This window comes from Brachyhypopomus gauderio, chromosome 13, assembly GCF_052324685.1.
Source record: "Brachyhypopomus gauderio isolate BG-103 chromosome 13, BGAUD_0.2, whole genome shotgun sequence".
Taxonomy (NCBI): Eukaryota; Metazoa; Chordata; class Actinopteri; order Gymnotiformes; family Hypopomidae; genus Brachyhypopomus; species Brachyhypopomus gauderio.
Genome location: NC_135223.1, coordinates 18198926 through 18226787, shown reverse-complemented (window position 1 = coordinate 18226787; position 27862 = coordinate 18198926). Strand labels below are relative to the sequence as shown.

The following is a 27862-nucleotide window of genomic DNA, read 5'->3' as shown; positions in this document are numbered from 1 at the left end:
CAGATGAATTAGACAGGGGGATTAGCAAGCAGGCTGACACCGGCCTCCACAGCAGGTGCAGGCGGAATGTGCCTCACACGCTACAGGCCCAGATCTTATCTGCTGGCTAAGGCCGGTTACATGAGATGGAAGATAAACTCACACACACTCATGCACGCATGCACATTCTTGTCTGGGGTCAAAAACCAGTACACACACCCAAGGTCAGCAGACCAAGTGTGCTTATTACTCTGGTTTGGCCTTCCGTTGCCATGGGCAGGTCTTTTCCTGCACGGTGAAGTGATGATATCGTTTGGGCTTCATGCACGTGACCTCTTCTCTTCCCCTATGTGGTCTTAGAAAACACGGAAGATGAAGACCTGATGCTCCTCTAGGGAAGGATGAAGACCTGATGCTCCTCTAGGGAAGTACTCTGTAAGACATTCGTTTTGCATGAACACGTGTTTTGAAATGTTGCGCAGTCCACATTTCCAAACCCTTTTTTTTTGCCCCTTGTGACAATACTCTGTGATACCCACTGATGCTCGTGCGGTGTGTGCTGTGCGGTTCTGACAGCTGACGGAAAAGCTGACGGAGGACACTGTTTATTTGAAGCCAGAGGTTCTGGGTGAGCAGGCTTTGGACATGGCCGACATCCAGAACTCCCTGCAGGCCAGCCCTCGCCTCCTGGGGAGACCCTCCAAAAACAAACCCAGGAACGCGGGAACTCGGCACACATGCCAAGACTTCCCTCTCACCAAAAAATAACATTTATAGAGTAAACAACCCAGATCCATCTCGAAATTTATGAGTGACGGATAAAATGTCGTCTTTAATGGGCAGATACTTTATTCAAGGGCTTGTTGAAAAGCCCAGGAGTGGGATGTTTTGCATTCCTTTTGCAGAGCCACTGACAGGTCTTTAAACCGCTAAATAGATGGCACATTAGAAGCTGAATGGCAGAGTTGTGGGTGAGAGGCATGGATGAAAGATGTGTGTCATGGGAAGACACCCACTGAGCCCCAAGCTGATGCCATTGATCTGACATGTGTGCAGCTCGGCGTGGGAAGCCCAAGAGCTGCAGCCCAGGGTGAGTATCTGATTCACCGCAAATGGACAAATGGACCATGTTTCCATAAATATCTGTTTCTGAACAAACAGCAGACAGATGTGGAGGCCAGAGTGGAGCATGGTGAGGCTCCCACTCCCACCTCACAGTCAGTAGTCAGTAGATGTTAGGCCAGGGTTTGAGGTCAAATTGCACATAATTAAATAATGTCTTGAGGCAGCATTAGACATTTTGGCCCAGCTGCTATATCCTAATGCTGTTTCCTCCTCACATGCGTCTTATAAAGGTCTCAGTCATGTTTGTCAGACTTGTCTTCCTGCTTTTATAGCTTCCCCCGGGTTATGCAATAACAGAGCTCAGCATTAAAGAGGCAATTCCCTTTTATTAATGACTTCATTGAGGCGAATATCAGATTTATTTTTCTTTACGACAGCAATCAGGAGGCATAACTCCATATATGCACTCTCCGTCAGAGCTCTGGAGGTGGGGGGTGATGAGGGTGATCGGGTGCTTCTTAAACATCATCAGGCTTTTGATGAATGCACGTTTTCTCCACCGTGATTCACACAGAGGCTGGCAATTACAGGAAGACAGGAGATGCGATGTTACGTCTGCTACGGCACGAAAATGTATGGAAGTTTTAGACAAATATTTCACAGCCCTGAAGCAGCAATTGAATTGAAGAAAAACAAACCTTCCCAAGGGCAGACGAGGACGAGGAGGGTGAGGGAGACGATGAAGAACGTGCAACTTATAATGAATTTTCCAAACCTCCAGGGGTATCGGAGAAGCGCTGTGATTCGCTGACCTGCTCCTTTCCCCCACCCCCCCTCTCTCTCCACCTCTTTTTCCTCATTCCTTCACTCTTTTCATATCATCAGTTTTCAGACAAAGCCTGGGAGAGAGCTTGGTTCATTTCTCACCTTTCCGCTACAAGCGAGAATGTCACAAAAGGCTTGTGGTTATCTGTTCTTAACATTGATGATTAAATGCTTGGTGAGTATGAACTACTGTTTATTTCCTCCTGCCGTCACGTCCGAAGGGTAATTGAGGGCTTGAACTGTCATATGTTTTTCCATTACTCTTCCAAAACACAACATTACATCAAATGCCTCTAATCTTGTTGAGTTGTAAATAATAAATGGAATTACGTCATCGGCTTATTTAAAATGGCAGTGGTTCATTAAAACCGAAAGCAGCATTTGTCTGTGTGCCCGATGTGTGTGCCCTGAAAGCTGATGGTGGAGAGTTGAGAAAACACAGCAGTACTCATTGCACCTCGAAGGGTCAAAGGTCATTGACAGTAGATTCGGTTTGGCATGTACCTGGTGCGAAGTTTGGACTGCTTTATAGGTTCCGTGTGGATCACAGATGGTGGTTGGTGTTGTTCTACAGGGCAGAAGTTCTGTGTGTACAGGTCAGTTCTGACCATAATGCACTGCGTTAAGGGGTGACTACACCCTACAGCCTGTGTTAAGTCATAGCATTCACTGCAAGCGCCTGCCCTTGTAGTGAAAGAAAATCACCTGAGGATCACCTGAGGATCACACCTGAAGTGCACACACACACACACACACACACACACACACACACACACACACACACACACACACACACACACACCTCTATAATTTCATCTAGGGCTGTAGTTCAGTATAGACTTTTGATGTTTAATGTCTACAGTTATTCCTCTGGAGTGTTAGAGCATGTGTCACTGTTTTATTGACCGCCTGAGTAGTAAAAATACCTGCAAACTCCACACAACACTCCTCAGCCTGCAGCTCAGTTACTAAAGCTGATCTGGAGACAGTCAAGCTACCTCTACCACCCTCTGAATGTGCCCTGCTACCGTTTGCAGCCTGCAAAATGAAAAAACTTGTGATAGTGCAAACCAAACACATATCAATGCAGCGGCAACATGACACCACAGGCAAACCCGTCTTCCATGAGGTACACCTACAGGCCTCAGACATGAACACAAAAACACTGGATGTGAAATGTGATGTTTGGTTACCAAGACAATTTTGTGATGGCTGTGTAAAATGCAGTCGACGCGTTGCAGGGGAATGGTGCTAACATCCCAGGTGTCACTTTTTCCTTGGCTTGTTTTTGCAGGGAAATGTCTACATTAACTGCACTCCTGTCTTCTATCGCAAAATCCTGACGCAGGACATCAGGACAGGCGTCGGGGGTCTTTTAATTAGGGGGTGGCTTTTAAAATGAAACAGGGTTCCAAGTACCCCAGTAGCACCAGATGTGTCAAAATAACCCCAGAGAACAAGTTCAATTCTAAACGAAATGCAATCTGAACATATATATAAATTCTCATCTCACTTCCCTGAGTGAAACAGCTCTAATTAGGATCACTGATTGTTTTGGAATCTGTCAAAGCCTTATGCTGGAAGTAAAATATAGAATATTTAATGCATCGGCATGAATAATTAGTCATAATTCCCTTTCACAACGGATGGAAATTCATCACGTTTTTGGGAATCAAGCTATTGTTTTCTTCCATAATTAATGATTGACTTTCATATAACCCAGATAAACAACTCAGATGTTAATTAATGGGATCAAAAATGTGTGATGATGTGCTGAGAATGAAACTCATGTAAAGCCTATCTTTTTGGCACATAGTCTTTTGTCTGACACCTCCTCCCCTCCTATCTGATAGGACAGAATCTGTACGACTTACAGATAAAGCTGATTGTACTCTGGAATATGCAGTTTACCTCTGACTCCAGATACAGTAAATAATTCGGTCAACTACTTTTCTGCAGATTCTTATAGATGAGTGAGAGTTAAGAGCATCCCAAGGCATGAGCAGTTGCTACAGGAGTGTTGAAAACAGGAGTTGAGGAGTGAGCTTCACATCTGGCTCGTTTATCTTAAGCTGGTTGGCAGAAACTCAGAATTGTTTGTGATTCTTTGTAATAACACCTGCTCTGATGGCTGCCGAATCACCGAGCTTCACCTGTCGTTTTAATAACTTCCTCATTAACTTCTCCACCTGTGCTTTGTAGTCACTCTGTGCTCGGCTCGCTTTCCAGTCTCCATGACAACAAGATCTTCTAGGTGAAAAATAAAACAATCACAACTTTGTTTCTCTGATGATAAAAAAAAATGACGAAAAAAATTAACCTGAGGTAACACTTTCTTTCAGGTTGCACGTTTTTTTATTTCTCATTACTGAAAACATTCAGGAAGAGATGCAACAGCTTGTGTGCTATTTTTTAACTCCAGTACTGTTGAAATGTTGTCGCCTAATCATTCCATGATACTCTCAGCCTCTGACATATGGCACTTTCATCCTAGCATAGCTGCCTTCTACTCTGCTAGTAATTTCATCGTTGTGATTCCCTTCCCCCGCCTGTCTGTCTCAAAGAGAGAATGCCTTCAACCTTGTGTAATTAGTGACTATGATGAATTACAGTGAATGGGTCCTCATGGGGTCTGAGCAGAAGTCATGCTTGAAGAAGGTTTTCCACCATCCTAAATGAGCTGTTTTTAGTGCCAGAGTCAACAGGCATTTCAGGAGTTCCTGCCGTCTGCCTTAGACTTTGTAAAATGCTGTGCAATCACAGTAAAGTACTGTTGTGCGCAAATTAAGGCATCACGTCTAATGAAAGCTCCCGATGGGCTGCGGTTCCGTCGTGTGACTGAAGTACAGCTGCTCCTCAAAGCTAATGGCAGCATCACAGCTCACGCCGTGTGGTGCCGTGGTGGTGGCAGAGGCCAGGGTTCCTCTCACAGATCTGCAGAGGAGCAGCTTGAGAACATGAACATGCCTCATGATCTCTGGAGTGACGCCCCTTGTTATGGAGATGTGTCTTTAAGAAATATAGGAAAACCCTCCGCAACGCTAAGCGTCCATAGGATCCCTCAGATTCTTCTGATCCCGAAGCTTGCATATCAAGATCTCCTGTCTTCCCCCCGTCTATCCACAGGGTACAAGACCTGGGTAGAGGGCCTGTGTTTACAGCTTTGAATAAATGGAATGAATAAATCACACTTCCAGTCATGCAGTCCTGTGGAGAAAAAGGCAGCGAAAAAGCCTTATTAATTACACACAGCCTCCCAGGCACCATCAGACAGTTCAAACGTCAGAGGACGCAGTAAACAGCAGCCTTAATGTAATAGATTATGCAATAGGGCTTTATTGAGGCCCGCTGTTTTCTCACTCTTTTCTCTGTTGATGAGATCTATTGACATCTCTCTGTCCTCGCTCTCCACATTTGACCAGCTGATTCCATTAAATAATACTTCTGACACACTGAGAGAAGCTGTCTGAGTTCCTCGTCTCTCCAAGGCCCTCAGAGCATTACAGAAAGGAAAGAGAGAAGGAGAGAGAAAGAGAGGAAGAGAGAGAGAGGGGGGGGGGGGTTCTTCTTACCCTGGGGAGAGAAAAAAGTAATATGATCTGAAACTTCTGTACTCAGATCCTTGCCACCCTTCCATTCAGGCACTAACCCGGCACAATGCTAACGCAGTTATGGGTATATGATGAAACGTTTGTCAGTGTGCTTCATTTTGCACTCCCATTCTGCAGGTGCAGCTCGCCTGCTCCTTTGATCTACGAGCACATGAATGGCTCGTTGAGCGTGCGTTCCTGCGCAGTTCTGCGCCTTGCCCCGCCATAGTGCCTAATCACAGACAGAACACACTGTCGCTCAACATCTGACGCACTTGCCGTCTCTCAGCTGGAGTGCAGCGACTCCTTCCCGCTTTACTTTACGTTCTTCCTCTAATACGTCTTTGTGTAGGTCTAACTTCGTCTGTCTTGCTGTGTAATGAGACTGGAGGGGTTTTTTTTACGTCTCACAGGTGAGTGTAGCAGAAAGACGGAATTCCACTGAACTGCCGTTATTTGTACACAGGACAATGTCAGGACTAGCGGAGCACCCTCGTACCAAATCAAGCCTAGTTGAGAAGGTAGTGGAAGTTCTGTATCGGAGACTAGGGTGGGGATGGACCAGTCCCCCTCACTACTGCTGCAACCGTTGGGATTTTTCACTGGCAAGCAATTATTTGGCAGACAAATCACAGAGTGTAAAGGACAAGTAGATTTGTGAAGAGGGCGATTGGTCTTCTGGTCAGTGGTATGAGGAGGGGCTGGGCTCGTGGTGTCGGCGGCCCTGCGCTGAGCGTGGAGATCACGCTGGAGCGGGCTCACCTGTGCCCTGCGAGAGAGCGGGCCGTGACTAGGAGAGTGCCATCTGACTGATGAGGACGCTCACTCGCACGGACAGTTGGCCCAGGCGCAGAGTAAACAGGGAGGGGAGCTGGCTCTTCATCACGCACGCCTCCATTGGTCCTGCTCGTCAGAGGAGAGAGGGAGGCAGAGAGAGAGAGAGAGAGAGAGAGAGAGAGAGAGAGAGAGAGAGAGAGAGAGAGAGAGAGAGAGAGAGGGATGAGGGTGGAGGGACTGCTTATCTGACTCCGTGATGTATAATGCACTTGCCCAGCATGTAGGACACAGAGAATTGTGGCTGGAGTGACTAGAAAGCATTCATTGTCAATGGTTATTTAAGGAAGTATCGATTAGCCCCTAGTGCCTCACTAAATTCTGCATCACGCCTGCGTTATTGGAGCTGAATGTGGTGTGTGAACACTGCAGGCTTAACTGCCTTAATTAAGGCATGGCTTGGTTGTGCTGCTTTCATAAAGGGTTGACTGGCACCTGAATGCGCTGGGAATGACGGTTCTGGCGCGGGCGACTGCGGGGCGGGATGGGCCTTGTCTTCTAGCGAAACACAACAATGAAGCTTTTTCTGGGTCGGCAACATATGGCATGAGCTGAAGCCAAACCGCGAGCTGATAAGACACACAAAAAAAGGCTTTGGGTTCCTCAAAGCTGTGACAACATTTTGCCAGTGGGACTGGGAGAGTGGACATGACTAGCCTAATGGGCGAACACCCCCCCCCCCCCCCCCCCAAACCACACACACACACACACCCGCATGGGTTTCACAAACATGTTAGAGTGTTGGGAATCTGTAGGGGTTATTTGTACAGGCGGCTGATACACAGTCAGAAGTTCTAATAGGCGTTGAAATGTTTCTCTGGCAGTGTGAAACAGTTTCGTTCACACACAGACCAGTGTAGACACACTCTTGGAAGGACAAATAAATGTTGGGAATAAGTGACCTGTTTTAGAAAGTGTAATTAATTCTCAGGTGTAGATAGCTGGCAGCATTCCAAGCCTTAAGCTCACTCATCACTTGGGAGAGCTGGATAAATGATCAAGTATAAGGGCGATGAGGTGACTGAGACAGGCCTCTCAGTTCTGAATAACAAATATGGAGCTCTGGTCAGTCTAGATAATCATCAGCCACCAGGTTGCTTTTTGTTTTTTGTTAGAAAAATATATAATATATTACTAAATGGTATAGATTGTTAGTTCCAATCTATGTATAATCTCACAATGAGGCAGAAGCGAAGACAGGTCTTACAAAGGACCCTATGGGATTGGAATGAAGACACACACACCCACCATGCTCTGAATAAAACATTAGGTGACCCTCTCTCCAGGAGACTGTGGGTACAAGTGAGGACAATGCCATTTCATTGTGGCTGCACCCCATGAGTCACTGTGCCACCAGAATCTTTGTCTCACCTCCTCCTCCACCTCCTTCTCTTCATCCTCATCCTCACCCGGTTCCTCCCATTCCTCCTGCTACCCGCTGCTGAGGGCGGTGGGTTTGCTCCTGCTGGTGACCTGCTGCCTGAGTGAGCAGCATGACTCCCCGCCCCAGCCCTGAGGGGGCACCGCCAGCTGCTCCCCAGGTCTGGAGAGGAGGAGAGAGTATCAGTACATCTTCAGAGTGGGAGGAATTACAAACACACACACACACACACACACACACACACACTTTGCGCAGCTCAGCAGGGTGGAGTCACCCATCTTTTCTGCCATCACTGCATTATCCTGAAGTGTCTGGCTTTTCTGATGGGTGTATTTTGAGAGTGCCTTTCTGATGGCTGTGATCTTTGGGAGTGCTTTTCTGATGAGTATATACTTTGAGAGTGCTTTTCTGACGGGTGTGTTCTTTGAGAGTGCTTTTCTGATGTGTGTGTACTTTGAGAGTGCTCTTGCTCTACGATTCCATACACAGTATGCGTGCAGGCCTGAATTATGCAAGACGTCCTAACTTACTTGTGTGCTTTTTGATTCTTCCCTGTTTGCCCTCCTTCCTTCTCCTCATCTGCTTTTTGAAGTGATGAGGAGTCTAGGAGTCAAGGAGGAAGGTTTGGGAACACACCCTGGGTTTCTTTAAACGAGAAGCTTGGGCTGTGATGAAGCAGTTAACCTTCCAAAGGCTTTGGAATCTCAGGAACATCTGTGGATATGCTAATATGCATAATTTATGCCTGCAGTGCTTTTGGTTATATAAACGCATATATTAAAAATTAGGAACTGTCTGTTTCATGGGATTTCATATCATGTTATTTATTGAAAGTGACACCAACCTCTGAAGACTTGTGTTGGATTGTAGCCACGTCAGTCTGTTTGATCTGGAGTCTGATCTGCTCTTATGGCCTGCAGAAGGTTGGTCACACGCACCTAATCACACAATAGTGAACTCTGAGGAGCCCTTTGCATGGATGTCAGCAGCGTGATGGAGGGGAAATTGAGCCCAGGGTGGCACAGATGCTGGCTGTAAGCTGAGCTGGAGACTGTCAGCGTGGTGTGGCCCTTCATGCAGGTGAAGGAGATGGTGCCTAAAGAGAAGGGGGTGAGGAGGAGGAGGTAATTGCTGGGAAGAGGAGGAATTTGTGTTTGGATGGATGGGCAACAAAAATACCTCATGGACAGGCACGGATATGTAGGCCTACACACACACACACACACACACACACACACACACTACATTCTTTTCTGTGCGTATAGAGCTTCTTCTACAGACAAAGCTTACATGTCATGATAGAACCATGGAGCCCATTCCAATGGCTGGGGGCTAAAAAGCTTCTGTACCATCAATTAAGCAGTAATTCTGGTCAGTAGCAAAGATGATGAGGGGCCAGTGACAGTTACTTCTCTGTTGTGTGTGTGTGTGTGTGTGTGTGTGTGTGTGTCTCTGACCAGCCCAACCAAGCCTCAGGCTCTTCAACATCTCTTCAGTGTGCCTGCCCTCTGAGCTCCTGCCTAAGCTAGTGTCCCTCTGCCTCCCGTCGTCCCCGACATTACCAAGCACAAAGGGTCGTGACAGCTCGGGAGGGCTTCGAGCTCGCTGAAGCGTGCATGAATGCAGCCCCCTCTCAGCCCTTTTGCACACGTGACTGACGTTAAACGGGTCACGCGTGACAGCTTTCGCGGCGCATCCCGAATCAAAGACAAACCAATTCTCCCGCCATCGTTTTCGTCCTCCTTCTACCACGCACTTATTTTCCATTTGCATTTTTTCACGCTCTATTGTTCAAGCACCCCCTCATGTATATACCACGCCTGCTTCCTCCCATGTCTTTTGTCCAGAACGCAGCTGTACACAAGCATAACGCAGCGTCTGACGTCCTGCCTAACAAGGATATATGGTCCCATTAAAGCCCGGCTGATTGAAATGATTGTTTAATCATTTATTAAGCAGAATTAACAGGATGGACATGATGGATGGTCGAGAGGGGCTTGGTCATGGAATGGGGGTTAATTGGGAGCTTGTGGCATGTGGTTGACCCTGCTGGACACCAGAGCAGACAGCTCATGGGCTGGACGAGGCAGTGCCCCGTCTCCCCCGGGTCACTGTGGCTTTAGAGCCGGACATCGGTCATCCAGTGTGCCAAAACAAGAGCTTCAGATCTTTTAAATGCTTCAAGCAAACCAAATCATTTTGAGAATTCATGATCGCCAAATTTTATGTGCCATAATTTAAGATATGTAACAAATGCCATGATTGGACCATTCAAAAACATTAAAAAATAAAAACTGGCAACATATATTAGACAGCTGACAAATAGCTGTCATATTCTCGGTTCCGTAATGAGGATTTATTCAAAGAGGTAATGGCAACTCATACATCAGAACCAACAGGACGCAGCAGGGCGTCCATCTTCTCAAGATTACCTCTCGCTCTAATCAATGTGTCCCTTGGGAATTCTGTCCTGTAATTCTCTTGGATGTATTTGCAGTTAAATCTCCCTCAAAAGGGAATGCAGCGCAGCCGCCTCTGTGCTAGTGGCAGATGTGGTTAACAGGACGTGCTTCATGCCTCTGGTTCAGCACCACCCTCCTCCACCCCCAGGAAAAGAGAAGGAGCAGAATGTGATAATGCATAGCCCCCCCCCTCATGACAGACATCCAAAAAGAAGAATAAATAGGAACTCCATTGCTGTCCTCAGTCTTGGCGGGAGATAAGCAGGATTGCTCTGGGAGTCCGTGCGAATGGGAGACAAATCCTGCCACTGATCCACATTGCCTTCGTATTCTGTCCCTTTCTTCTTCCCTCATTTTCTTTTTGAAAATGAATTAGCATCCGAGGCGTAGACAGGCCCCCCTCTTCTTTGTTGTTGGCTTCCTCCACCCCCCGCCCCCTCCACCCGCCTGTCATCCTCCATCAGCACTGGTGTGGATGTCCTATTGTTGCATTGTACTTCAGATGATAACTGACATTAGGGAAGGAAAAGGCCCAGCCTGTGAGTGATCCAACCAGGGCCATCTACTGCAAACACCGCCAACCTTTGCTTGCATCGAGTTTAATGAATACAGGTAATCCTGATAACTATCAGTAAATGGGACTCCATTCACCACTGACATATCTCTTTTTTTCCATTCGCTCTAAACCACACCCCCCCCCCCAACCCCCCAGTAGTCACGGAGACGGGCCTCTGAATGCTGGACGTTGTACAGCGGGAAGGTTGGGGTGGGTGTGTGGAGGGGGAGGGGGGGGTCAACAGGACCCTCCAGCCATAATGGGAAGCGGAATGGTGGAAAGGAGAAATCTCTCACCCACTATGGTCCAAAGATGAAGTACCAGCACCTGAGCACAGTACATTGTAATGTGCCAATAAAGTGGGGAACTGGAATGGAATTAGAAAGGTAATCAAGTTCTGTTCTCTCCAAGTCTTTTGTGAAGGATACAAGGTCTAGGACTTTGTCTTGAGGCATGGCAACACAGGGTGGTGAGGGTGGTGCTAGTGGTGGGGTGGGGGGTGTGATGGAGAGGCTGGAGGGGATAACAGGAGGATCAGATGGGCTGTCCTACGGCGCTATTTGGCAATGGAATGGTGAGTGTTGTACTTGGCAGCGCTGCAAATTGAACTCAGGATGAGGGTTGAGTTACACTTTAGGAATGAGGTGTGTGTGTGTGTGTGTGTGTGTGTGTGTGAAAGAGAGAGTGAGAGTAAGAGACAGAGAAAGAAACCTGGAACTACAAGTGAACTATGCACAGTGTGACTATGTCATATATATATATAGTGAGAACAATAAAAATATATTGTACACTATAATGGCAAGTAATCAGTGACATCATATTGTTGTGATAGGACCATTTGAAAACAACACAATACGTACTCAACGCATCGTACATGATGCCATGATGGATTTTGTAACATTGTATTTATATAGAACCTTTATATATTGAATGACACATGTTCCTTCAGAAATCATAAAATCATCTTCTGATAAAACAAAACATTGTGTGCCACATTCCATCAGCTCAATAAAAACAATGAGCGTCCTTCCTACCTGCAGCGAGGGCAATTTGCCAAGAAACGTCTCCGTGGTTTCGTTTGCCGCCAGCCTAATGGCTCCTCTCGGTAGGCGTGTGTGTCGGTTACGGGCGGACCGTTGGCAGGGCAGAACAGAGGTAATGGCTGCGTTTACAGTGACATCAGGGAAGAAAAAGACCACAAAGAGTAAATTGGACGAGTGTGAGATTCAGGAGCTGAACTCTCCGAGGGGAGCACTATTTCAGATGTGTGGCCGTGCAGAAAATTGTGCTGGGTGGAGAGGAAAAAAAAAAAACCAGAAGCGTATGATGGTCTGGTTCAAAAAGTTTTTTTACACATAACACGCACCCTCCTTGGCTGAAGATATGCCAGGCAAGCCCAGATCTTTGACGGGGAGGGGGTTGGTCCTGAACCAGCAGATTGTTAAAACCTGTCAATTCTGCCTTGGGGAGGGTGGCGCTGGGTTGACTGTACATGTACCGTGGTGCACCATGGTACCACACATTGGGTCAAGGATGTAATAGAAGTATAATTGCTTTGAATAATTGAATAACTTGAATAATTTGAATAACTGTTTTGCAATATGTGTGAAACTGATTGTAACTACTACTACACTAGCACTGCTAAAACCACTACTACTACCACCATGAGCTAAACTACCGCTACCCTACTACAGCTAAAACCACCACTAATACCTCCATGAGCTAAACTACAGCTACCCTACTACAGCTAAAACCACTACTACTACCACCATGAGCTAGACTACAGCTACCCTACTACAGATAAAACCACCACTACTACCACCATGAGCTAAACTACAGCTACCCTACTACAGCTAAAACCACCACTACTACCTCCATGAGCTAGACTACAGCTACCCTACTACAGATAAAACCACCACTAATACCTCCATGAGCTAAACTACAGCTACCCTATTACAGATAAAAACCACCACTACTACCACCATGAGCTAAACTACAGCTACCCTACTACAGCTAAAACCACTACTACTACCACCATGAGCTAGACTACAGCTACCCTACTACAGCTAAAACCACCACTAATACCTCCATGAGCTAAACTACAGCTACCCTATTACAGATAAAACCACCACTACTACCTCCATGAGCTAAACTACAGCTACCCTACTACAGATAAAACCACCACTAATACCTCCATGAGCTAAACTACAGCTACCCTATTACAGATAAAAACCACCACTACTACCACCATGAGCTAAACTACAGCTACCCTACTACAGCTAAAACCACCACTACTACCTCCATGAGCTAGACTATAGCTACCCTACTACAGCTAAAACCACCACTAATACCTCCATGAGCTAAACTACAGCTACCCTATTACAGATAAAACCACCACTACTACCTCCATGAGCTAAACTACAGCTACCCTACTACAGATAAAACCACCACTAATACCTCCATGAGCTAAACTACAGCTACCCTACTACAGATAAAACCACCACAAATAACAATCCTTAGCTGAGAGCCTGTATAAATTCATCCATCTGACCAGCAAAACAAGAGTAGCACGAGAGGGCAATGACTCTTGAGCTTAACATCCTGAACGTACTGTCTCCTGAAAGCTTAAATGTGGATTCCTGAGCTGGCCATTCTAGAGTCTGCACACCTCTGTGCCTCCAGAAGGGACTTTTATTATGTCCCTCTTTGTGCATTACAGTATGTGCAGTATTTTTTTTTCCCTGTGCAAATGGGTACATGGTAGTCATTTAGCTTCAAAATCTTGCATTAGTCAGTTAGACTTGTAATTTTACAGAAGTGTATATAGACGTCACAGTGGGAGAATGAGCGTGAATCGTGTGTTTACATTCTGAGCCATAGTGGTATGACTCATCTTCCAAAAGCGAGCAGTGTTCTAATGGGCCTTGAGCTTCATGTCCACTAAACCATCTCACCGCTGCACACTGATCAGCATCATGGAGGCCTTGACCAGTGTGGGGGCGAGGGCCTCCGGGGGGCTAACAGCTGACCCCCCCACGGAGGGATGCAAGGCTACAGGGGTGCACAGGTGAAGCCCAGTGAGGCAGTCTGATGCACCAATAGCGTTAATTGGGTTTCCTGCTGTTCTCTGTCTTTACCTCTGGATAAGAAAATGAAGGAAGCACAAATTGGTCATTCATTCATTTTCTGTTTTTTTCACATGCACAAATGCTCTCTCTCTCTCCCCAACTCTCTCCCCCTCTCTCCTCTTCTCACCTCTCCCCATCTCTCTCCCCTCTCTCCTCTTCTCTCACCTATCTCTTTCTCTTCCCTTTTCCCTCTCTGTCCCCTTCTCTCTCCTTCTTCCTCTCTCCCCTTCTCCCCTCTTTTCCCTCACTCTCTCCCCTCTCTCTCCCCTCTCTTCTCTCCCTCTCCCCCTCTTCTCTCCCTCTCTCCCCCCTCTCTCTTTCCTCTCTCTCCCTTCTCCCCTCTCTCTCCCATTTTTCTCTCCTCTGCTCACCTTTCTCTCCCCCTCTCTACACTTCTCTCTCTCTCTCTCTCTCCCTCTCCCCCTCTCCACTCCTTTGACCTTTGCAGTGCTAGCTCCGGGAGCAGGTTTTTGTTTTCAGTTCTGCAGGGCGAGTGGTCACCGGCGTCCAGAGGCAGCTGTCTCCAAATTAATCTAAGCAATCAGTGGCTGCAGTAGCTGGGCTGTGTGCTCAACCCTGCTGCACATGTACCAGCACCTGTTGTCCACCGAGTGCTATCCATTTGGGGGGGGGGGGGGGGGTGGGGGGGGGGGGGGGGGGGTTGGGGGGGTGAGAATATGTGTGAGCATGTGTGTGTGCACATTTGCATATGTTTGAGTATCACACGTATATGTGTCTGTTGGGTGGTGGTGTGTGTGTAAGCCTGTGTATTGATATTTGTTTGAGAGTTGTATGCAACACAGGTGTTGGTATTTCAATGCCAGGCGTCTGCAGGAATGTATACATGAGATGCATAAGTTATGTAGCTGGCAGGGTGCTGCATTTGTTGCTATGGTGAAGTCTTTGATCTTCCTCTGCTCCCGTTGCACCTGCATGCCCTCCCTTCACTCAGAACTGTGCTGTTTCTTGCACTTCACCTGAATTGCAAATGGCCTGTCTGCTCAGTGCTTCTTCATGTCCGCCCCTGGAGGCCGTCCTGCGCAGGAGACAGACGGAGACCAGGGCACAGGCTCCTTTGATCCTCTCTCTTATTTACCTTAAAAGCATATGGCAGTGCCGGTGGGGGATCCGGCCGGACTCGGGTTCTCCATGCTGTCTCTTTGGTAGGGTCGTCCAGGATGTGGGACAGCTGCTGTCCCTGTCACGTCCTTGTCTTCTCGGTTACATGGTTCTTTAGGCTCCGGCGTGGCCCGAGGCTGTAAGGCAGTGTTGGAGCTCACAGCAGGAGCTGCACACGTGCAGTGGAGATCCAATCCAGCCGTCTGCACCAGACTCACACATCACTATGGCAACTCTGAACTTTGTCATGTTACGAGTCACTCAAGTGTGTTTAGAATTAGTGATGCAGTATGTGCTCAGAAGATGCCGACCATGTCCGCACACTGACGCTGGGAAGAAAAGAAAAAGGATGAAAATACGGCATGACTGTACTCCTGTAGTCCATCCTGAGAGACTGAGACAGACAGACAGATGGAGACACAGACAGATCGACAGACAGACAGACAGACTGACTTACAATGTGGGGGGAGGGGGGGCGTTCACAGACATGAGCAGCTAACCCAGTGGATGCCAGATTTATAATTACATTTATTGGTATTTGTTCCAATTCTGCGCGTTGCCTCCCACTCTCTCCCTATATTTACAGGACAGCTAAATGGTCCTTACAAGGTAAAATGCATTTTAGAAAGTTTTATTCTCATGTTTCTTTCTGATTCTGCTTAGGTAATTACATGCCGATAGTTTTGTGTGTGTGTGTGTGTGTGTGTGTGTGTGTGTGTGTGTGTGTGTGTGACTCCAAGTCCCAACAAGTTCTAAAGTTCTATATCTATATGTGACTTCATTTCAAGTTCTGTATCTGTTTAGGTTAGACTTAGAAAATCATTTAATAGTGACAAATTGAATATCGTTATATAATGACATATTGTAGTATGGCAGAAGAAGATGAAGGACTACTGATTTCTACTCAGGAGTACAGCTAATTACACTCAGATGAGTCTTTACAAAGACTCGCAACCAGGACGGATGGGAATTTACACTTAGCAGGTGAACCAGGGAGAGATCAACCAAAAAGACTCAAAAGGATGGTTCTCACGCCTCCGCACACCAGAATTAACAACTGTTTACAACATGCAGTAACCGTTAGGTTTAGACTAACTAACTGTGAAGAGAGACACATGGCATTATGGTAGATCTTGCCATGCTGCGCCCTGCTGTATGAACCGGAACACACTCCAAAGGTCACAGTATAAAGACTACATACATGATCCCACATCCCAATAAGACATAGTGAAAAAAACACACAAAACAAACAGATCACGTGTGTGTACGGGTGTGTGGGAGAGAGCGAGAGAAAGATTACCAGGGCAATTTCCCCCCAAAAGATTTGTTTTTCATACATATATTAGTACAGCTTAATACCAATTCAACATAATAGTCTTATAAGATTGCTTCAGAAGTTTTTAAGACTTTTGGTTGGAATGGTATATAGTTGACTGCGACTGCCTGGATGAATATTAAACACAACATCTGTTCAGCCTCAGGTAGACATCTGCACTGGAGGCAGCCAACTCTCCATCACTTGACTTGCATAAATGTATGACCCTTTGCCTAGCTTTATTTTATAGCAGCCCGGCTGTGAAAAAAGACTCTGCTAACTGTCAGCTCCAGGCTCTGTGCTCACTCTGGGGGTGGAGGGATTGTGTTTATTTATTTTTATTGTCCTAGTCGTATTATTCTGTTGTAGGTGGTAGGAAGTAAACAGAAATAAAAGTCACTTTATTCTGCAGGAACCGGGGCTGATTTTACAGGAATATCAGCTGGTGACGGCTTCCTTTCTCCTGTCTGTGGCTCCGCTCAAGGAAACCACACGCAGACTTATGGGACATGCTGGAGGAATGAGTGGGGGCTTGTGGTCTAGGATCTGGTCATATTAGAGAGAGCACGGTGTTTGAACGCATGTGCGAGTGTGTGGACGCATGCCAAGCACTAGACACACAGCTGCACCCCTCCCACCACCCCCCCCCCACTCCATATAGTTTACTGCCACTTCTTGCCCACTTTCATTTTACTATGGAAAACTTGGACAGATGTGATTTTTGCATGATGCTGTACATCCTCGCAGAATGTACGTCAGTGGCCCGTATCTCTGGAGCCGTCATGCTTAATATTGTTACATTGCACTCATTTGAGAGTGGACCACTTGCCCATTGAATTTGGCTTTGGAAGCGTTGAGGACTTGGACTGGTTGGAAATGAGAACACATGCCACTGAACGCTAGTTGTACCGTTGGGTGAACTGGGGCTTATTTGGTACCACTGGGTCTTACCAAGCACCGTTCTTATTGCAAAGGGAATACGCCAAGCTCTCTCACACACCAGTGGTGTTCAAACCCACAGAAGTGCATTAGATACCAGTTCCAAAGCTCTCAGTCACAGTTGCTGGTACACTGTATAGGCAATCCAGCATATCAAATTCTGGATGTTAAATAAAAGAACAAGATGTAATGTTATTTCCAGAAACCTTAAAATGTGTTTCCTGTTAAGATATTTTTGTTGGACTAGAAAACATTGTGGATTGTAGTGACGGGAATTTCAACAAAACTTGACAAATATAAAAAAAATACATTCTGTCTGGCTCCAGCACAAGTGATCAGATGCCAAAAAGAACACGGAGATGAAATCAGAACCATGTTGGTTTCCAAGGTAACATCCAGGCTGTTGCCTTGTACACTGAATGGTTAGTCTTGAATCACCCTCAGTATTGTAGTCAATTCAGCTGCACAAATATGATCACTATTGTTGTGCAAAACTTGTTAACATTTTTTCCATTGATAAAGCAAAGCCTGTTTGGCTGAGATCAAAGGATCTTTTTCACATGCTTAACCGTTTATCTAGAACCTTCCAATCCAATTTTCTAAAAGACAAAGATGTCACTACTAGTGACAAAAAAAAGGATGTTTACACAAGGAATTTCCAAATGAAACTTGAACAGGAGAGGGGGAATAAAGGCCCAGAGGCATTAACCAATGAAAACACAGCCTTCCAACCTGCATGCTCCTCCAATGGGTGATGATGGTCCTATGAGCAAGGATGCTTTAGGAGGCTGTGATTTAAGTCAAGCTCCTGGCTTTAAGCCTTCTCCTCGCCCGCTATAATGCAATTTCTCCAGAAGCATCCAGAGATAGAGAGAGCAGAGGAAGCACGGGGCTAGCTGATCTCCTGGCCATATGGACGGACTGATAGATGCTAAGTGGCTCGCTCCAACCTTTCTGGTGCAAATAATTGTAATTTACGATGCCGAATGGTCCGATTCTTCACAGCCCGTGTCCCTTTCTCCTTGCTGCCTTGTGGCGCATTATGGCGTATCACTTTTCCCAACGTCCCAGTCCATAATCAAATCTCCCGGACCACTACGGCCTCAGACGTCCATGACCGGCTGCACCAATTCAGGGTTCTAATGATTTTAATTGAGCTTAGAAGTGGGCTGTGGCCAGGCCGGGGTGGGGGTGTGGGGGCGGTAATGAAAGTTTATGTGACGTGCTGAAAGCATTGGCTCTTTAGAGGCTGCAGGCCAGCATCTTATTCAGAGCTGAAGACTTAGCAGAGGTGGAGAACAATACAGGAACATCTGCTTCTTTCAAAAAAATCTCTGGTCCTCATCTGTCCATTACTGTCTAAACACCTGTGACAAGTAGTTACATAGATAAAGAAGCAATGAAGCAGGTAGCCTGAAACAGGTGCGTTGTGTGTATACATTAGTCCTGGCTATAACATCAACATTTTAATTCAAATCCTCAGCAATTGAGAAATTACTGGTGCTGCTAAAATCTAAAGTCCTTAAATCTTACAGATTGAGAGAGCTATTAATTATCATTAAGATTTCTGAGACAAAAATCGTCCCTTAGTATTTTATTAAAGCACTCTTTTAATACAACTGCACAGTAGGACCATTAGACATAGAATTTCCACTCATTTTTCATTCAGTGTAATTCACCTCTGGTCTTTCATATGAAATTACTGCTCTGAACTCCTCAAGCCACCATTTTCACCAACCAATATTTAACGGGTTTAACAAATTACAAACCTTTTTTCTAACCTCATTTAATTTCCCACAAGATGCATCATTTCCAGGTAAAATAATATTTCAACAACAGTAATGGGAAGGGCAAACGATGCAGATTGTAGAGCAGCTCTTTCTGTTCTCAGCGTGCAAAACCAAAAAATGTGACCGTTACTGTCTGCAGAGGCCTTGCAAGAACACTTCATCAGAAAACAGGCATTTGTTTGAAGGAATGCTTCACTCCAGCGCTGTAACAAGCCTAATGATGACTTCACGCTCATGGGCATCGATTAACGTGATTGGCTGGCCTCGGCTCCCGCTCGTGGCTAGAGTGGTCTTCCAGGCATTCATCAGCCCGAGGTGACGGTGATGCATTCCAAACAGACTTTGCACATGTAATCGGAGCCGCTTCGATGTTTCTCCATGTTGGTGTTTTGTGGAACAAAACTGGGTTTGCCAGCCAATAGAAGCAGCCTGCGTTCTGCATTGGTACTCAGCCCTACTTTGCCTAGCGCCATGGACTAAATTAGCATTTATTGGCAAAATATGTATGCTAAGTGTTGGCCTACAAACCCCATAACTCTGTGAGGCCAGACCAGGGGGAGTGTGGAATTTACCCACCTGCGTAACTGCAAGGGCACCACTGACAATCATCAGTCAAAATAACTTATCTGCCACGTGTAACTGGGCACTTAAAAGAGATCTGGAGCCATGGACTGGCAATTAGCCCTGATTTACACAGCACAGACTGGGCCGTCACACCGACTCCCAAGGTCAGATAACAAGGACGTGTAATGTGCTATTTGAGGCCAGATATAACAGACTGGCCATGTGTTTGTCACATACTCTGAGTCATTCATTTAGTTTTTGATAAAGTATGCAGTTAGATGCAAAGTCCCACTTTCAGTTTAGCTCTCATTTAAGAGGGGACATTCAATTTGAAAACCAAATAAACACAAAAATTAGAGTATAAACAAACAACTTTTACAAGTGCACACGCACGCTCACACAGACACACACGCACGCACACACACACACACACACACACACACACACACACACACACACACACACACACACACACACACAGAATGGCATGTTAAATTGGGTTTATCTTTGTCTGACTTTGCCAGCCTCTTGTGCCTTGCAGGTTTGTGTTAGTTCCACAGCAGTACTGCATGGCCCTGCAGCCATTGCTGTTTCCTGCCTACAGCCCAAGTGAATAAGCTCATTGTCTGTGTGTCCGTCTTCCTGTAAAGTTACAAAATGGCACGGTACATTATGCCTGCACCATAATCACACACCAAAGATGGCTGGTGCGACTTTAGGAGGCATTGCCATTGTACTTTCATATTAAAATCAGACTCAAAGGTTGAAAGGGACTCGCGGTCAGGATCCCAGATTGAATTAAGGCAGACAATATCTGTATGAATGCTAACTAATTCAGTGTGCTCAATAGTGTAGAGAAAACATAGCTCCTATTTTAGATATAGTTTCTTTCACCTCATGAATCACACAGTAAATTGGTGCACAAGTGCAGAAGATGGCAGAGCTGTTGAGATTTTATATCAGTAATGATCTGGCCATTCAGAACATTTGGAGGTGTGTGTCCTCCCCTTCACAAAGAGACGTCAGTGGCTCCCCTGGGCTCTTAAATGCATGAAAAGGCTATGTACTGTTTTGGCTGGTTTTCTGTGTTAGCATGTGCACCTGTGTCTGCCACCTGTTTCATGCATGGTTACTCTTAGAACTATGTGCATTTTCAGCCCCAAAGCTCAGAATTTCCCTTTTTGCAGCATGTAAGGCGTGTTTTTTTAAGTATTCTTCTGAACCGTGCCAGTTCGAACAGTCCGCCTGTAGAACTATGTAACCTCAGACCTCCCCGAGCTAGCCTACGTAGAAAAAAAAAAGCCTCCTAGCCCCATTACCCCCACCAGATGGTTTAGTCTACATTCACAGTGGTCTGCAATTGAGAGAGCAGCACCGTGTTTCAATGTAGGGCGGGGGCAGCACATGGGGGAGTGGGAGGCGGCCCTGTCTCCGTGCACCCTGCCTGGGAAAATGGAGGGGCACGCTGGAGAAAGCTCCATGGTGCAGGGGCTTGGTGCAAAAAAAATAAAAAGCAAAATGCTTTCCCCTTATGGGTTTATACGGAGCAGCAGTGTGTGGAGAGGGCAAAGGCTGTGCTCCTTTAAAGAGAGGAGAATGAGCACATGATGTGAAACAATCGAGAGAAAAGAATAGAAAAATGTGTGCAGGCTATTCAAGTTTCCAGACCTCAGGAATGTTGAGATTTCCACTCTGAATTCCATTCCATTCCATGTGGAGAAAACCATTGAAAAATCTCTTTCTTTTTCTCCATATATATGTCTCTCTACCTATCGCTCTCTCTCTACCTATCGCACTCTCTCTCTCTACCTCTCTCTTGCTAGAATTTCTCTTGGCAGGTGCTCAGGTGCAACTGAGTATTGCAACTGAATATTTCTGCAGTGTTATCTTGAGAAAGCTAAATTCAACAGTGGAGAACACAAGTCCTGCTAAGAGAATGTTAGTATTCTGTGGTTGTCCTGATATTAACGTCCTCTTCCTCCTGACACCTGGTCAACAGAACAGTCCCTTTCACTCAGCTTTTATTCAGAATATCTATGGATATAGATCTACAATATTAAATATATATGTGCCATTATCGACATTGTCATATTATTAAATATTCTTCATCTTCTTTTGGATATTTCTGGACATACATGATATTCAGATAGAGGTCCTTCATCAGCTATACAAGCGCACTGATTCTGAAGTTCTATATACAGTACATATAAGGGTCTGTGAGTGAGTGTGTGTACCTCTTATTTTAAATATGTTACCCCTCAGAATTATATAAAGGCCAAGACCCTTTCTGGAAGAAAAGAGAGATAGAGAAAAACACAGGAGGCATGGCAGAAACATCAGCTGGTTGTTTGTAACCCAAATCATTTGTGGTGGTAATGCACGAGTCGGCCATGTCCCAGACACTGGGCCAGTTATAATGTGGTTGTGATTGTGTGCTTGGAGAGGCCACTCACAGAGAAGCACAGATGACACACCACTGTGATTCCATCCCTTGATTAGGCTCATGTTTTTCTCTCTGGTTTTCTCTCATTTCTGTGTTGTCCTATACTTCCTAATCATGTCCCCCTATCCATGTTGGTTAATTGGCCCTGTTCTTGAACATACTTCACAGACAGTCTAATTATCCTGTCCAGGACTTGGATGGAGCTCCAGATCATAAAAGCTTTTATGGATTCTCAGCTGTTTGTGGTCTTCGCTTTTCATTCTGTTTTAGAAAAAAAAACGTGAAAGGGAGTATCTGTATATTTGTTTTTCCCCTGGTAGGTCTTGATGAAAATCCTGATGATTCCTCCATATATCTGTCTTATTTGCTCATTGCTTTTTTTAAATTCTGCCTTTGAGATTTCACATTCGGTGTTTATTTCACAGATAAGCAATCTTGTGCAAGCAGCATCCACGTCCAGTTGGAGTGACTTGATGACTCTGGACACAGCTGGACAGGGACACCTGCGGCCGCTGGCGTAACATGTCCTCGGTAGACAGCCACGAGCGAGACATCTGTTTGGAAGAGATAATGATGCAGGCTGTGTCGCAGCCCTCGGAGAGGGGCTAAGTCCCTCTGCCAAGCCCACGAAGAAATGCACCACTGGACTTTAAGTGTGTCTTGAAGTAACTGTTTCACTCATAAGGACTCACTGTTGCCTGCCACGTTTTACTATAGGGCCGTCTTGTTTGTTTACGTACGTGTGTGTGTGTTTCCTCTGGATTCTCCTGAGGATTAGTCATAGGTGCTGCTCATTTAATGAGAATTGAGGGGATTAAGGTTGAAAGGGGGGACTTCTTTTTAGGAGACTTCAACCTTGACACTCCAGAGCAGGAGCTTCACAGCGACGAAACAAAAACAAACAATGTCACGGAACACAGGCGCAGAGAAGCTCCATGTGAGTGTGCTTACTGGGGGGTTGGTCTGGTGTCTCACGCTAAGAGTCTACAAAGCACCCGGAGGGCCTGTAGCTTTTGTTTTGTCTTAGAGAAAAATGTTACGTAAACACACCATGGACATGTGGCTGCGCGGCTAGGCCTCACAAAGGGGCACCGGGCATGCGTGTAGCGATCCTGCTGGTGCAGAACCAGACTTTCAGATGATGTCACCTCATGTCTGACTATTTTCACAGTCTTTAGAGACTTTTTCTTCTTGTCAAACATACTGTTAAAATGAAGAAGCGTTGTTTCTATAGCTGCCACCACGGGCAGAGGGGATTCTGCTTCTCATAAACTGAAATATTAGACTGAAGAGTCAGAAGGATATCTGAGTCTGGGGGAGAGACTATAAACATGGATACAGAGTTCAGTCAGGGCCGTGGAGTCTTCAGTCCAGTTTTATTCCACTTAACATTATTCAGGCTGCCATTTCAGCTTAATCACGGTTCCCGTCCCGTCGAGCGGACCGCGTGACTGGAAAGGCGTTCGATTCATGCTCTATGTGTGATCTCACCACTCTTCACGAGACAGGAAAAGAGCTCAAATTTTATGGGAGTGCAAAAGAGACTTCCTGGGTAGAGCCAGGTGCCTGTTTGCTTTGAGACACAAGCCCAGTTTTGCTGGGATGGAAGTGGGAAGAGTCTGACCCAAAATGACGTGAGGGCCGGACAGACGACAGCGACACAGAACGAGTCCCCGTCCCTTCTGAAACCGCACACTGAAACGTACCGTGGGATTCAACATGTACCTTCACAAACACAGCAGGCTCAGTTATCCGTCTGTCTGTATATCCCCTGCTTGAGATGTACAGTTGTGTGTTTACAGTGGCAAAACCAACTGGAGCTCAGAGTTGCACAACAGGAGAGAACATAGCCCTGTTCTAATCTGGCAGCGTCCAGTATGTGTAGCCTACAGTAGAACAAAACGTGAATATTTTTAGCCATTTTTTTTTCTTCTTCTAATCATTTTTTAAATCAAAATCTAGTTTTATAATGAACTTCATTCCAGTGAACATTTTTTCAAAATTAATGGATGTAGGTTATGAAAGGACACCAAGAAGGCCAATCATTTCATTTTATTTTAACTGAGACTTGAGTGAAACCCATGAAAAGCAATTTGGACATGATACAAAAGCAAACTGGTAGGCCTTGAAAGGCTGAAAGCAGCATCTCCAGTGCTTCAGACCTCCAGGCTTTTGATTGGTTGAGATGGGCCACCATATCAGACTTCTTAGAGAGACCAATGAAAATGTCTTCAAGGCTGTGACATAGGTTATTCACTGCCCGTGTTGCTGCAGTTGAAGTGCTATGACCAAATAGACACTAATATGAAAATGTTCCAACGGTAATGTTATTTTTCAAGAGCACACATGAATTAATGTTCCTTTGACAATTCCAGAATTCTAAGTTTTAAGAGTTTTGAAACGAGCCTGCGGCGTCCTGGAGAATACAGGCTTTTCCAAACCTTTTAGAGTCGTAATTGCAACATCACCAATCACTAAATCTTACTGCTTCCCTCTGTGAGCTATCGAGGCGAAATGGTGAAGCGTTTGTGGAGAAAGGTTAGGTGGCTTTGAAATAATTGGCCCAATTTGGGCTTGGGAGCTGGCATTTTGAAAGTACTGGAGCCACTTTGGGGACTTTGCAAATCGTGGTTGTTTCGCTTAAAAAGGTGACGTTTCAGTTAATGGGATATTTTTGTGTAAGTGAAATCACATTGTATGCATTTTTAATTGATGCAAATGAATAATAAAACATCCCCTCAAAAAGCATTAAAGTACTTTGTTGGGTCTGTACTGTTTGAACATAGCATATTAATTTGTTGGAATGGCCCTTTCTTTTACATCACTGCAATAGCCTGTACCACAACGGGACACATAAGGCCTTTCCTGAAGTCCTGACCTCATATATAACTACAGCAGTGTGAGAAATGTACAGAAAGCGTTAGCATATAGCTGACACATTGTGAATCTACCACACAAGTGGTGGTGGTGGGGGTGGGGGTGGTGGGGGGATCACAGGAAATGGAGCACAAATTGCCAAGTGCATTCTGAACAAATTGGAAATGTTGGGTAAATTATCCCACACCTATAATCAGTCTGCAGTGGTGGGTCCCGGGGGGTCGCAGGTGGATGGCTCATTACGTGCTCACCTTCCCACTGCCCTTCGCATTGGACTCACTTTATCTCTCTGTCACCAGCACCCAGCTCTCCGTCTCACTGCTCTCTGGTGCAGAGAACAGCTGCACACCGCCTCTGCCGCGCCCGTGTTTTAAAGGGGAACTAAAGTGTTCTCAGTCCTTTGAGATGGTCGATTTAAATCTGTGTCATTTTTACCTTGCAGAGACACAGGCTTCGTGCAAGACCGACAAGTGCGAAGTGAAATGCAAAGAAATGGTTTCATGCAAAATGGGTCGAGTATCTACAGACAGGAGACACCTTTTGAACACACATCACCACATGCACCCGCTCACTGCTTTGGTTTGTGTTGTTTGGTCTTTATCGTGTCCCTGGTGAGCCCCCTTCACCAGTGTTTCCTGTGTTTGGGTCTTTAGAGGAAGCCCTTGCTGAAGGCAGCTCAGCTGACCGGAGGCCACATGCTCTCAGCATGGGGAAGTCCAGCAGAGTGCGTACGCCACACGCGCCTTCCCTGTACACATGACCGACACTCTGAGTGACCTCCACACAAGGCACTGTGCACTACACCAGCACTACCACGCAATGGAACTGAGGTAAAGGTTAGAGCTGATTATAAATGCAACCTTCATCCCTCTTTCCCTCACTCTCCTTTCATCCCTCCCTCCCTCTGCCTCGCTTCTTCCCTGTCTCCCTCCCTCTTTTCATCCCTCTCTCCCTCCTTTCATCCCTCTCTCCCTCCTTTCATCCCTCTCCCTCTGCCTCATCTCTTCCCTGTCTCCCTCCCTCTTTTCATCCCTCTCTCCCTCCTTTCATCCCTCTCTGTCTGCCTCCCTTCATCCTTCTCTCTCTCTCTCGCTCTCTCTCTCTCGCTCTCTCTCTCGCTCTCTCTCTCTCTCTCACCCACATCGTCTCACCCTGTTCTCAGGGTTCTGCTCACCTCATGCTCAGCTGTCTCCTCGGGCGGTTGAAACTCCCCTCGTTCGTGCGAGCCAGCTTCTGAGGGACTGTCGGAAGCCATCAGCAACGCATCCACCTATGTGGGGAATTACGGCCACGTGTTTGGCGTCATGGTTGTCTGCCCCAGAACCCCGGCCGTCCTCCAGCCACGACGCCGCCCGCATTAATCCAACCCGACGGGGCTCGGCGGAGCTGCGCTCACACACGCCCTATGTCGATCGACCACGGCGGGGTCGGCACGGCCCCGCCCACAGCCGACTGGAGAGCGGCGGGGAGGGGAGTCTGAGGTGTGAGGGGACGTGACAGGGCCAGTGCCACGTCGCCCCTGATTCTACGACTCAGCCGAGCCTCTGTCACATGGTGACTCTTATCTTAGGGGAGTGGGGGCCAATTAGTCTACATGTTTCTTGTGTCACAAGCTGGTAGTCCTTGTCTTAACGACTGAATCCATCTCTCCCTGTGTCTAATTTCTTTCACCTCCTCATAAACTTGAACGAATTATCCAAGAGAAGTGGAACTTGTCTTTAAAACATTCCTTTCTCATGGGTGGAAGTCAAACCCTCCACGTGAAATATCAAAATGACATCTTGAGTATTTCCTTTGGTCTCTCTTCTGCACTGGGAACAGCTGATCCCATTATGATGGTGCCACTATTTCCCTTGGCACAGAAAACCACTGTCTTATTGGTGGCAAATAAATGAATCTGTTTAGCCATCTCCTGGAGGAATTGTTTTACAATCGCAATACTTGTAAATGAATAGAGACAACTAAATAGTGCACATATATCATTAGCCCTGTCACCCAGTAATAACACCTGTATCATGTGGCATATACTGTATAAAGATCACTGTCTGGATTAAATTAGGTGAGAGATTCCAAACACGTTTTAGTAATTAATATTCCTCATTTCCTCCCCATTGGCTAACCAGCAGACAGCTATTCATACAGTGACATTCAGCATTACACACATGTGCATGTTTTACTGTGAGAGAATGATTAACAATCACAGTAAAGAAAATGTATATGTACATATGCATATACATGTTTGTGTCTTTGTGTCTGTGACAGTACATGAGTGAGAGAGAAAGAGAAATAAAGTGAGTGAAAAAGATGTGAGTTGGGAGGATAAATTTAGATTTTTTCTTTCTTTTTCAATCTTCATTTCTTACTCTCCTGTTGACATTTTGCATGGGCAGGGTCTGCAGCTGTCAGTCACAGAGAGGGAGAGAGGGAGAGCATGAGGGAGAGATAGAGAGAGGGTTAGAGAGAGAGAGAGTGAGGGCATGGTAAAGAGAGGGAAAGAGAGAGAGAGAGAGAGAGAGACAGAGACGGAGAGGGGGAGATGGTGAGGGAGAGAAGGCGATGGAGGGAGAGGGAGAGACAGAGAGAGAGATGCTTGCTTTGGCTCCCTCTCCAGTGTTTTTTCAGCTGACGTTGTAGATGATGCTGGTTCTCGGAGGATCTGAGGCTCCAACCTTTGTCTGTTCTCTGCACTGTTGGAATTTCTGGGAATTTGAATGAGCAAAAAACAAAAAACCACATTTGCTGTGCTCCAAAACTGTCAGTTGGAAGATAAAGGGTCGTGATGTAATCATTTGCCAGCCACATACAAGAGCTGCATGGAAACACCTCTGCCTGGGAGTGTACCCTTAGTGCAGCTCTCATCCCCTCCTCTCCCCTCTCTTCTCCTCCCCTCCCCTCCTCCTCTCATCCCCTCCCCTCTCTTCTCCTCCCCTCCCCTCCTCCTCTCATCCCCTCCCCTCCCCTCTCTTCTCCTCCCCTCCCCTCCTCCTCTCATCCC

The 27862-nt window shown here is 46.2% G+C and overlaps 2 long non-coding RNA genes across 2 annotated transcripts; one reads left to right on the top strand and one right to left on the bottom strand.

Moving 5' to 3' along the window:
* The first annotated feature begins 1631 nt into the window (after window positions 1-1631).
* LOC143474112 (uncharacterized) lies at window positions 1632-27862 on the top strand. The gene is made up of 4 exons (XR_013120688.1): window positions 1632-1771; window positions 1930-2044; window positions 25310-25697; window positions 26030-27862. It is a non-coding gene; the product is annotated as an uncharacterized LOC143474112 (long non-coding RNA).
* Window positions 5296-6888, bottom strand: LOC143474428 (uncharacterized). Its single transcript, XR_013120765.1, has 3 exons — window positions 6729-6888; window positions 6222-6362; window positions 5296-5442 (listed from the first exon to the last, which is right to left on the bottom strand). It is a non-coding gene; the product is annotated as an uncharacterized LOC143474428 (long non-coding RNA).